The sequence below is a fragment of the Oncorhynchus nerka genome, linkage group LG27 (assembly GCF_034236695.1).
Source record: "Oncorhynchus nerka isolate Pitt River linkage group LG27, Oner_Uvic_2.0, whole genome shotgun sequence".
Taxonomy (NCBI): domain Eukaryota; kingdom Metazoa; phylum Chordata; class Actinopteri; order Salmoniformes; family Salmonidae; genus Oncorhynchus; species Oncorhynchus nerka.
In genome coordinates, this window is record NC_088422.1 from 85,060,869 (window position 1) to 85,072,846 (window position 11,978).

The following is an 11,978-nucleotide window of genomic DNA, read 5'->3' on the forward strand; positions in this document are numbered from 1 at the left end:
TCTGTGACGTATATAAGAGCTGTGCTGACTGTTTACGCTCTCTCTGCCTGCTGTTCCAACACGAACTAACGGAAGAGCCGTATTTACGTGTACCAGATATTCTCCCTCTGAAATAAACTGTCGCTTGTCGTACAATTTTAACACCTGGTCTGAATCGATCCTTAACCGGCTCACCCTTCTAATATCCTTTTATCAACACTAGCTGTGTGTAGGATAGTATCAGATAGACTTCACTGTTAAGCTAGCTGTGTGTAGGCTAGTATCAGATAGACTTCACTGTTAAGCTAGCTGTGTGTAGGCTAGTATCAGATAGACTTCACTGTTAAGCTAGCTGTGTGTAGGCTAGTATCAGATAGACTTCACTGTTAAGCTAGCTGTGTGTAGGATAGTATCAGATAGACTTCACTGTTAAGCTAGCTGTGTGTAGGATAGTATCAGATAGACTTCACTGTTAAGCTAGCTGTGTGTAGGCTAGTATCAGATAGACTTCACTGTTAAGCTAGCTGTGTGTATGCTAGTATCAGATAGACTTCACTGTTAAGCTAGCTGTGTGTAGGATAGTATCAGATAGACTTCACTGTTAAGCTAGCTGTGTGTAGGCTAGTATCAGGTAGACTTCACTGTTAAGCTAGCTGTGTGTGAGAGCTAAGGCCAAAAGCCATTCAGGCTACTGTCAGCAGATGGTCAATTCTTACAGGTCATCATATCCATATAATAGGCCCACTTCTAATGGGATTTCTATGATCATATCATTATTGTACTTCAGATAGCCTGCTACTCTGTTACACAGTCATACAGAGAACAGTTCCATATGCTCACTCACTCACTCACTCTCACTCACTCACTCACTCACTCACTCACTCACTCACACAGAGGGATAGGCAATCTATTACACAAACACAGACACAGGCTACAGAAAGGAATTTCAAGACAGAGAACGCAAACATCACTCATGTATTAATCAATAGACCAAAGTAACTTCCCGCTCTGTCGGGCTGGCAGCAAACCAGGATAGTCAGACAGGACACTAACACACCTTTCAAACCAGGATAGTCAGACAGGACACTAACACACCTTTCAAACAAGGATAGTCAGACAGGAGACTAACACACCTTTCAAACCAGGATAGTCAGACAGGACACTAACACACCTTTCAAACCAGGATAGTCAGACAGGAGACTAACACACCTTTCAAACCAGGATAGTCAGACAGGAGACTAACACACCTTTCAAACCAGGATAGTCAGACAGGACACTAACACACCTTTCAAACCAGGATAGTCAGACAGGAGACTAACACACCTTTCAAACCAGGATAGTCAGACAGGAGACTAACACACCTTTCAAACCAGGATAGTCAGACAGGAGACTAACACACCTTTCAAACCAGGATAGTCAGACAGGACACTAACACACCTTTCAAACCAGGATAGTCAGACAGGAGACTAACACACCTTTCAAACCAGGATAGTCAGACAGGACACTAACACACCTTTCAAACCAAGACGTTTTTCCTCTAACTTTAACATCCAGACAACTTTTAGTCTACTTTTCTTTATATGAAAGGTACTACAAGCAACAAAGCCTATGCTTTTATTTCCGCCAAGCGACCTAGTCATGATTGAGGTAAAGTTCTGCCTACGGCTTAGTACTGTATATGCATCATGCTGAGGCACTAAGCTCTTGATGGTTGCTAGGCAGCGCCCTTTACTACTATAAATCCGGTAAAGGTGCCAATGGATACAGACTGTTCCATTGACCAGACACTGGTGCACATTCAACAAATCTGATCTAACAAAGTGGATATTCCTCAAATTCTTCATGACTGATGTATTGTAATAGTCCCACAATGGATTACTTAAGTCCAAGTTGGATATATTGTTTTGGTTGAGTTTGATTGACCTCCTGTCCTGACAGTTGTAAACTCTGCGAGGCATGATACATTACATAGGCTAGCCCACCACATGCACTGTTTTCTTCATGACAACTGGATGGATCCAGAAACAAGTACTGTGGGAATAAATAAATATCACTGAATGAGGAAATATTGGAATAAAGTAGGCTAATGCAATTGAAGGCCTCAAACGGTTGCTTACTGAAACTCCCAAAGTCATCTAATTGTTATAATACATTTGGTCAACTATTTGAGCACTGTTTCACGCTGCTTTGAAACAAGCCTGGGGACTTGATAAATCAATCAGTCATATCTTTATTTTCACTGAATCTCTGTTTGGATATTGGTTGGGCTACAATTAGGCTGTGGAAACATTAGCTAAGTTACAGTGAGTGCTGCTCATGATCATCTTGTCTAGCTGGCACATTCATCATCACTGATCAGAACATTGTGACAGCATGTTATGTATCTTAACATTCATCATCACTGATCAGAACATTGTGACAGCATGTTATGTATCTTAACATTCATCATCACTGATCAGAACATTGTGACAGCATGTTATGTATCTTAACATTCATCATCACTGATCAGAACATTGTGACAGCATTTTATGTATCTTAACAAGTGGATGATTTTGCTCTTCACTTGAACCCAGACCAAAAGACTGGGTCTTAATCCATCAATGTGATTCTGTTTCACTGAATCTCTCTGTCTGTATACAGAATGGTTCATTCTCTGGCTGAGGAAAACAAGTGGAGGTGGAATATCTTTGTTTCCTCGTCTATCACTGATCTGAAACATTTAGCATGCTATATTTAAGCAATAAGGCCTGAGGGGGCCAATATACCACAGCTAAGGACTGTTCTTATGCACAACGTAATGCAGAGTGCCTGGATACAACCCTTAGCCGTGGTATATTGGCCATATTCCACAAAGCCCCAACTTAATTAGAGCAGTAAAAAAAATGTATGTTTTGTTATACCCGTGGTATTCGGCTGTCAGCCAATCAGCTTTCAGGGCTCGAAGCACCCCGTTTATAATGTAACCTAGATCAACAGTAGGGCTACTATTTAGCTGATCCGGTATAGGCAACTCCAAAGGCCTGCAGAGGTTGTCAAATATGAACACGGACTCACACGAAAATAGGATTGCTATTATCAATATCATGACAAAGACCCCACCTGCTCCCTAACAAAGGAGTGATAGTAGGCAAAATATGAAACGCAGATGAAAACAGCATGGGCTTGGGCTCTGTTTCAAAATATCACTTTAAAAAAAATGTATTCCATTATATTCTTACAATAAAATGTGTGTGTGTGTTGACTGATCGGGTTGTTGTGTCTTGTCTGTTTAATGAACAAAATAAGAAACCATTGATTTCATTTGGAGGGCCTGTTTGTAAGGGGGTCCTATGAACATGGGGGGGTATTTTGAGGGTGACCAACATCAAATGAGAAAATGCACACTGACTAACTACTATATTTCCAAATGACTATCATATTATTCATATGGATAGTAGATGGATAGTAAATGCGATATGATGCACGCAGAATAACACGCAACCTCTGAAAGGATGCCAACTAGCTGTCTACGTCACCGCCTGCACAGCTGATGCTAGCTTGACAGCCGCTCGAGCTAATGATACATGAAACACACTGACGCCAATGTTAGCTAGTCTCGCTCACCACACACACACACACACACACACACACACACACACACACACACACACACACACACCAAGCCCTAGCCCCGGGATAGGTGTGGCGTTTCAATCATATCATTCAATGTATAGTTTGGATGCTGGAAAGAAAACTGCATTATTATCGATGTTACATGTGAGATTGCGTAAAAACATCAAAGGAATTCCCCTGTCGACCCTTGTAACACGCAGCATCATAAAGGTCATCTGACAGGCTTTCCGTCTTAGGACCAAAACAAATAAACAGAACATTAGCTCTGGCTCTATATCCTCTGCGAACACCGTAGGATAACCTTGAACACCCACGGTTAGCTGGCTAATGCCGAACGTTAATGTCAGAGCGAATGAATGATGTGGTGGATTGGCAGCCTCACAGACCTGACTCAACGTTACCCGCGAATATATCCGTGCACTTCATGCAGACGACTCTGTGAATCTTGTTAGCGCTCTGTCTGTACATGGCTAGCCAAGATGCTATCTAGCGCTGGTTAATTAGCAAGGATGCTATCGCTGACAACTACGTAGCTAATCATCGTCTCCCAAACAGCGTCAGATCAGTTCAATATCAAAATAAAACCAACCGTGAAAGGAATGTCGTTGACGCTCCCCACAGAATAGCAGCAGTCACCGGGGTTCACAGCTCCCGTTAGCACCTGGTGGAGATGCATTTTCCCCTTCTTTTAGCTTCAACAGATGCCTGGATATTTAATTATTTACGACAGCGACGTCCACCCTCTGTTTCTCCATCTAACTCGCCACTGCTGCTGGGAATTGCATCCGTCTGTAGTCGGTCTGCCAGCGGCTTGTTTTTTGTTTCTCCGAATGTCCGCTAAAACGCCGCGGAGGTGGAGGATAATCTTTAGTCGGTTTGAATCAAATAGCAGGTTGTGTACATGTATGTGAAATAGGCTGCCTTCGCTGTCAGTGTCCAAACACACAGCGTCTGGATTCTTACAGGCAGCGCTTCGCTGAAGGAAGAATATCTGCAGCGAACATGACATGCGCGTTCACGGCGATCCGAAGGCACGACTGCATACCATAGACATATCATGTCTAGATTGTGAACGAGACTAGCGTATGTAGTTATAATTTTCAATTGTCGCAATATTTAATGTTATTAAATTACCCTATCTGTAAATATGTTAAAATGTCTGAAAAATATTTCATGGCAAATGTCCCCATTCGGTCAGAGACAATATACCCGCTCTAGTTTATAATTTCTATGTTGATGACGCTCCAGGTTTGGGGATCACGCACCAGTGTGACGAATACGCAGGCGTTCATTGATCTTCCAGAGATACCTGGGGTTTGGGAAAAATGCTTCAATATCGATGATGTGCTGTCAATCAGTATAAGAGCTGGTCGAAACAGTTGGTCGAAACAGAGTCAATTATTAACAGTGTTAAAACAATTCCAACAGCCGCTGTCATATCTTGCTTTGTGTCTCTGGCATAACAGCGGGTGGTTAGGGAATCCCAACCCCCTACAAGAGAAGGCTTTTGGTGCATTCTGGAGAATATGACATGACTGCACATTAGTGTTTGCAAAGGTCCATTGCAAGTACACTGAACAAAAATATAAACGCCACATTCAACAATTTCAAAGATTTTACAGTTCATATAAGGACATCAGTCAATTGAAATAAATAAATGAGGCCCTAATTATGGATTTCACATGACTGGGAATACAGATATGCATCTGTTGGTCACAGATACCTTAAAAAAAAAGGTAGGGATGTGGATCCGAAACGATCAGATTGTGTCACCCCATTTGCCTAATGCAGCAAGACACATCTCCTTCTCATAGAGTTGATCAGGCCGTTGATTGTGGCCTGTGGAATGTTGTCCCACTCCTCTTCATTGGCTGTGCAAAGTTGCTGGATATTGGCAGGAACTGGAACATGCTGTCGTACACGTCGAATTCAGAGCCTCCCAAACATGCTCAATTTGTGACATGTCTGGTGAGTATGCAGGCCATGGAAGAACTGAGACATTTTCAGCTCCAGGAATTGTGTACAGATCCTTGCGATATGTGGCGATACATTATCATGCTGGAACATGAGGTGATGGCGGCAGATGAATGGCACGACATTGGGCCTCAGGATCTCGTCGCGGTATCTCTGTGCATTCAAATTGCTATCAATAAAATGCAATTGTGTTCGTTGTCCATAGTTTATGCCTGGCCATACTATGACCCCACCACCACCATGGGGCACTCTGTTCAGAATGTTGACATCAGCAAACTGCCTGCCCACACGACACCATACACACTGTCTTCCATCTGCCCGGTACAGTTGAAACCGGGATTCATCCGTGAAGAGCACACTTCTCCAGCGTGCCAGTATGCATCGAAGGTGACAATTTGCCCATTGAAGTCGGTTACGATGCTGAACTGCAGTCAGGTCAAGACTCTGGGGAGGATGACAAGCTCGCAGATGAGCTTCCCTGAGACAATGTCTGACAGTTTGTGCAGAAATTCTTCGGTTGTGCAAACCCACAGTTTCATCAGCTGTCCAGGTGGCTGGTCTCAGACGATCCCGCAGGTGAAGATGCTGGATGTGGAGGTCCAGGGCTGACGTGGTTACATGTGGTCTGCGGTGGTGAGGCTGGTTAGATGTACTGCAAGATTCCCAAATACGATGTTGGATGCAGTTTATGGTAGAGAAATTAGCATTACATTCTCTGACAACAGCTCTGGTGGACATTTCTGCATTCAGCATGCCAATTGCACGCTCCCTCAACTTATTACATCTATAGCATTGTGTTGTGTGACGCAACTGCACATTTTAGAGTGTCCTTTTATTGTACCCAGCACAAGGTGCACATATGTCATGTGCATGCTTTTTAATCAGCTTCTTGACATGCCACCCCTGTCAGGTGGATGGATTATCTTGGTAAAGGAGAAATACTCACTAACAGGTATGTAAACAAATATGTTCACAACATTTGAGAGAAATAAGCTTTTTGTGCATATACAACATTTCTGGGATCTTTTATTTCAGTTCATGGAACATGAGACCAGTACTTTACATGTTGCATTTCTATTTTTTTGTTCAGTATAGTAAGATGCTTTAAAAAAATAAAAAATAAACTTCCCTAGATTGTCTTTCTATATTGTCTTTTTGGGTGTGGTAATGAAGCACTGGGAAGCAACTATATTCCATGTGCAGAGCTCCCATTTCTTCATCTAGATGTAAATATTTAGAATATGTGATGACAATGATTTCATCATGCATAAATAGCCTAGAGTAGACAAGTAGGTCTACATCATAGAACGAGCTGTATATCTATGTAATCTATGGATCTGCATTGAACTTGATCGATGTTGAGACATTTCTTCTGTGCTGTTACAGATGTGTAGCTAATACACTAACAGTATTCACACAACAAGAATGAGATTCTGTTTCTATGGTGTTATTACTGTAGCTATGTGATACATAAAGGATATTGTTCCTTCAGATCAGGCAGAGGAGGCTTAGTGAGTCAGACAGTCAGGCCTGCAGTCAGAGGGCTGAGGGCTGAATCTCAATACTCTGATGCAGCTTCCACTCGTGTTCTTCTCTCCTCAAATATAAATGACCTTCATCTACACTATGAAAAATAACACAGAGCTGAATACAAATGTGGGGTGTTTATTTGATCACCCTGTTGCAGGAAAACTTTCCTGCAATGCAAAATGAAGATCCTTCATCTGTAGATGAAAGCTAATTCATCCGTCGTGGTGCTTTCCTTCTGCCTGTTTTTCTTCTTCTTCAGATTTGTGAATAAGACGAAGAGGAGACGAAGACAGGAAGCCGCTAACACACAGGGCCAGCTAGCAGCAGGGACACACTTGACAACAAACAGGGTGTGTGTGTGTGTGTGTGTGTGTGTGTGTGTGTGTGTGTGTGTGTGTGTGTGTGTGTGTGTGTGTGTGTGTGTGTGTGTGTGTGTGTGTGTGTGTACTCCCCAAGGATGACACAGTATTGCTTTTGTCCTGAGAGAGCATGACACACACACACACATATGTTTACACACACACACAGAAGTAAACACTACAAAATTCGATGGCATAACTTACTATACATTACTTACTGAATCTTCCATAGGACCCGGACTGATGTGTTACTATTCTAAGTGTAGGACTCCTTACTGTCTCGAAGTTATCCCTATATTTTGAATTTTGAATGACCTAACATGGCTTACCGTTAAACAACCGTCTTTCCTGTGGTTTGTTGTCTTGCCAACATAGTGGAGCACACACTAACACAATGTGACACAGACGGGGTCAAACCCTACAAGATTCCTTACTTGGTGATTATTCTCCATATCATATCCTGTTATGATACCCTCAGGCTCTAAGAATATCTGTTTGCAGACGGCCTCTTGTACACAGCATCAGCCAGAGGACAACTCTCACTAATTACAGCACACACACACACACACACACACACACACACACACACACACACCAACCTCTCCAAGGGGTGAGTCTCAATAGTTCAACGTATAATCCTTACATCTGCACCTCCTTGCTTTATTATCTGGCCTGTGTTTTCAGATTGGTGTAGATAAATGAGAGGAGGCGACGAGGGAACCGCTTCAGATTATTGAGACACAGTTCTTGGCTTCATCACAGACTGAGAGTACATCTGGCCAAAAGTGATGGCATTGCTGCTTCCTATAGGCGGTTCTCTGAGAGATACCAGGGCTGGAGAGAGACAGGGCTACTCTTTGAGAGATACCAGGGCTGGGAGCTCACCTGCATTAGGACACACTCCGAGGCCGAGTTCCAAACCAACTCTCTACTCCTACCAGTATGTCCTTGTTAACTTCCATCTGCAGATCTGAGAGGGACGAATGGGTATAAACAATATGGTGGAAAGTCAACACTCCCCAACAGAGCTGAATGGAGCCTGGGGACTATAGTAGCTATCCACTCAGAACCAAAAGGAGAAGTGATGATGCAGCTTCCCTGAATGGAAGGGTTCTATGTCCGCAGACAAGAGGTCCTGACCTTTATGACACAGGAGATAGTGTGCTTAACAGCAGAGTCACTGGTTCAAGTCCAGCTGTGACTTTATTCTCTTCAGCTCTACAATTGGCATCGAGGACCTAATGATAGGTAGTGTGAGATTGGTTTGGGATCAGACAGAGAAAGTGCATTCAACCAATCCACTCCGATGTGTGTGTGTGTGTGTCAATCCTCCTTCCCTGTGAGCAGATGTGGAGAGCAGGACAGCCGGCGGCTCCAAGTCATGTGACCAGCCAGCGTGCCCCAGTTAGGAAGTGCAGGAGGCTCTCAATGTGCATATGGGTGTGTGTCTGTTTTGTGTGTGTGCAGTGAATGTGAGAGGGAGAGAGAGAAATTTGATTTAAAGAAAGCATTTGACTCAATTTGGCATGAGGGTCTGCTATACAAATTGATGGAAAGTTGTGTTGAGGGAAAGATATACGACATTAAAAATCCATGTACACCAACAAAAGGTGTGCAGTTAAAATGGTCATAAAACACATTTCTTCCCACAGGGCTGTGGGGTGAGACAGGGATGCAGCTTAAGCCCCACCCTCTTCAACATATATATCAACGAATTGGCGAGAGCACTAGAATAGTCTGCAGCACCCGGCCTCCCCCTGCTAGAATCTGAAGTCAATTGTCTACCGTTTGCTGATGATCTGGTGCATCTGTCACCAACCAAGGACGGCCTAAAGCAGCACCTAGATATTCTGCCAGACCTGGGCCCTGACAGTAAATCTCAGTAAGACCAAAATAATGGTGTTCCAAAAAAGGTCCACTGCCAGGACAACAAATATAAATTCCATCTAGACACCGTTGTCCTAGAGCACACAAAAAACTATACAAACCTTGGCCTAAACATCAGCGACACAGGTAACTTCTACAAAGCTATGAACGAACTGAGAGACAAGGCAAGAAGGGCATTCTATGCCATCAAAAGGAACATAAAATACATCATACCGATTAGGATCTGGGTAAAAATCAGTTATAGAACCCATTGCCCTTTATGATTGTGAGATCTGGGGTCTGCTCAACAGCCAAGAATTCACAAAATGGGACAAATGTCAAATTGAGACTCTGCATGCAGAATTCTGCAAAAACATCCTCTGTGTACAATGTAAAACACCAAATAATGCATGCAGACCAGAATTAGGCCGATGCCCGCTAATTATCAAAATCCATAAAAGAGACGTTAAATTCTACAACCACCTAAAAGGAAGTGATTCCCAAACCTTAACAAAGCCATAACAAAGCCATTTCACCTACAGAGAGATGAACCTGGAGAAGAGTCCCCTAAGCAAGCTGGTCCTGGGGCTCTGTTCACAAACAGACAGTGTCACGGAATTCTATGAGTGGTGGATGAGGAGTCAGGCGCAGAGAGCAAAACTTCCAATGGATGCGTTTATTTCACTTGGTCTAACGAACAATCAGGCAATGAACATAAATCAGGTATGTCTTCAAAAACCAGGAAATAACATACAACAAATTACGCAGGATAAAAACAACTTCACCACTGACAGTAGGAATAAGCCCACACAACTTCACCACTGACAGTAGGAATAAGCCCACACAACTTCACCACTGACAGTAGGAATAAGCCCACACAACTTCACCACTGACAGTAGGAATAAGCCCACACAACTTCACCACTGACAGTAGGAATAAGCCCACACAACTTCACCACTGACAGTAGGAATAAGCCCACACAACTTCACCACTGACAGTAGGAATAAGCCCACACAACTTCACCACTGACAGTAGGAATAAGCCCACACAACTTCACCACTGACAGTAGGAATAAGCCCACACAAAATCAAACGGGCACTGGAAGTTTAAATAGACCATTGATGAACCAAAATAAGCAACAGGTGAAAACAATCAAGACAAAAGCAACAGAAAATAAATAGGGATCGGAGGCAGCTAGTAGACCGGTGACGAAGACCGCCGAGCGCCGCCCGAACAGGGAGAGGAGTCATCTTCGGTGGAAGTCGTGACACAGAGCCCCAGAACAGCAACACAATTAGACCCAACCAAATCACGAGAAAACAAATTACTTGACACATTGGAAAGAATAAAAATAAACAGAGCAAACTAGAATGCTATTTGGCCCTAAACAGAGAGTACACAGTGGCAGAATACCTGACCATTGTAACTGACCCAAACTTAAGGAAAGCTTTGACTATGTACAGACTCAGTGAGCATAGCCTTGCTTGGATGTCATAAGGTGAATGCACCAATTTGTAAGTCGCTCTGGATAAGAGCGTCTGCTAAATGACTTAAATGTAAATGTAAATATATTGAGAAAGGCCGCCGTAGGCAGACATGGCTCTCAAGAAAAGACAGGCTATGTGCACACTGCCCACAAAATGAGGTGGAAACTGAGCTGCACTTCCTAACCTCCTGCCCAATGTATGACCATATTGGAGACACATATTTCCCTCAGATTACATAGATCCACAAAGAATTTCAAAACAAACCAATTTTGATAAACTCCCATATCTATTGGGAGAAATACCACAGTGTGCCATCACAGCATCAAGATTTGTGACCTGATACCACAAGAAAAGGGCAACCAGTGAAGAACAAACACCATTGTAAATACAACCCATATTTATGTTTATTTATTTTCCCTTTTGTACTTTAACTATTTGCACATAATATGACATTTGACATGTCTTTATTCTTTTGGAACTTCTGTGAGTTTAATGTTTACTGTTACTGTTTTTATTGTTTATTTCACTTTTGTATATTATCTACTTCAATTGCTTTGGCGATTATATATTTCCCATGCCAATAAAGGCCTTAAATTGAAATTGAGAGAGCGAGACAGAAAGAGAGCGAGACAGAGGGAGAGCAAGAGAGCGAGAGAGAGAGAGTGGTACAGAGAGAGAGAGAGTGGTACAGAGAGAGCGAGAGAGAGAGAGTGGTACAGAGAGAGAGAGCGAGAGAGAGAGAGTGGTACAGAGAGAGAGAGCGAGAGAGAGAGAGAGTGGTACAGAGAGAGAGAGCGAGAGAGAGAGAGTGGTACAGAGAGAGAGAGCGAGACAGAGGGAGAGCGAGAGAGAGAGAGAGAGTGGTACAGAGAGAGAGAGAGAGAGAGAGTGGTACAGAGAGAACGTGATGTGTCCATGTTTATGAACTCCTTCCTGTCAGACAGTCAGGACTATACATACTTCCCATCATGACTCTGCACATTCACCAACACACTACGATATACTACTATGTATTATATTACAAATTATATACAGTATACACCAATATATACACTAATAATAATGATATGAAAATACATTTCACATCATAGAGTTTTAACATTTTATATAGAACATTCCTATTGTTCTACGTTGAGCAGGGTGACAGGCTCTGTAGGCCCACACATGGTGG

At 42.9% G+C, this 11,978-nt stretch overlaps 1 pseudogene; it reads right to left on the reverse strand.

The window, feature by feature from the left end:
* The window catches only part of LOC115115938 (dmX-like protein 2), a 71,928-nt pseudogene extending 67,329 nt beyond the window's left edge, over positions 1–4,599 (reverse strand).
* Positions 4,600–11,978: the final 7,379 nt, after the last annotated feature.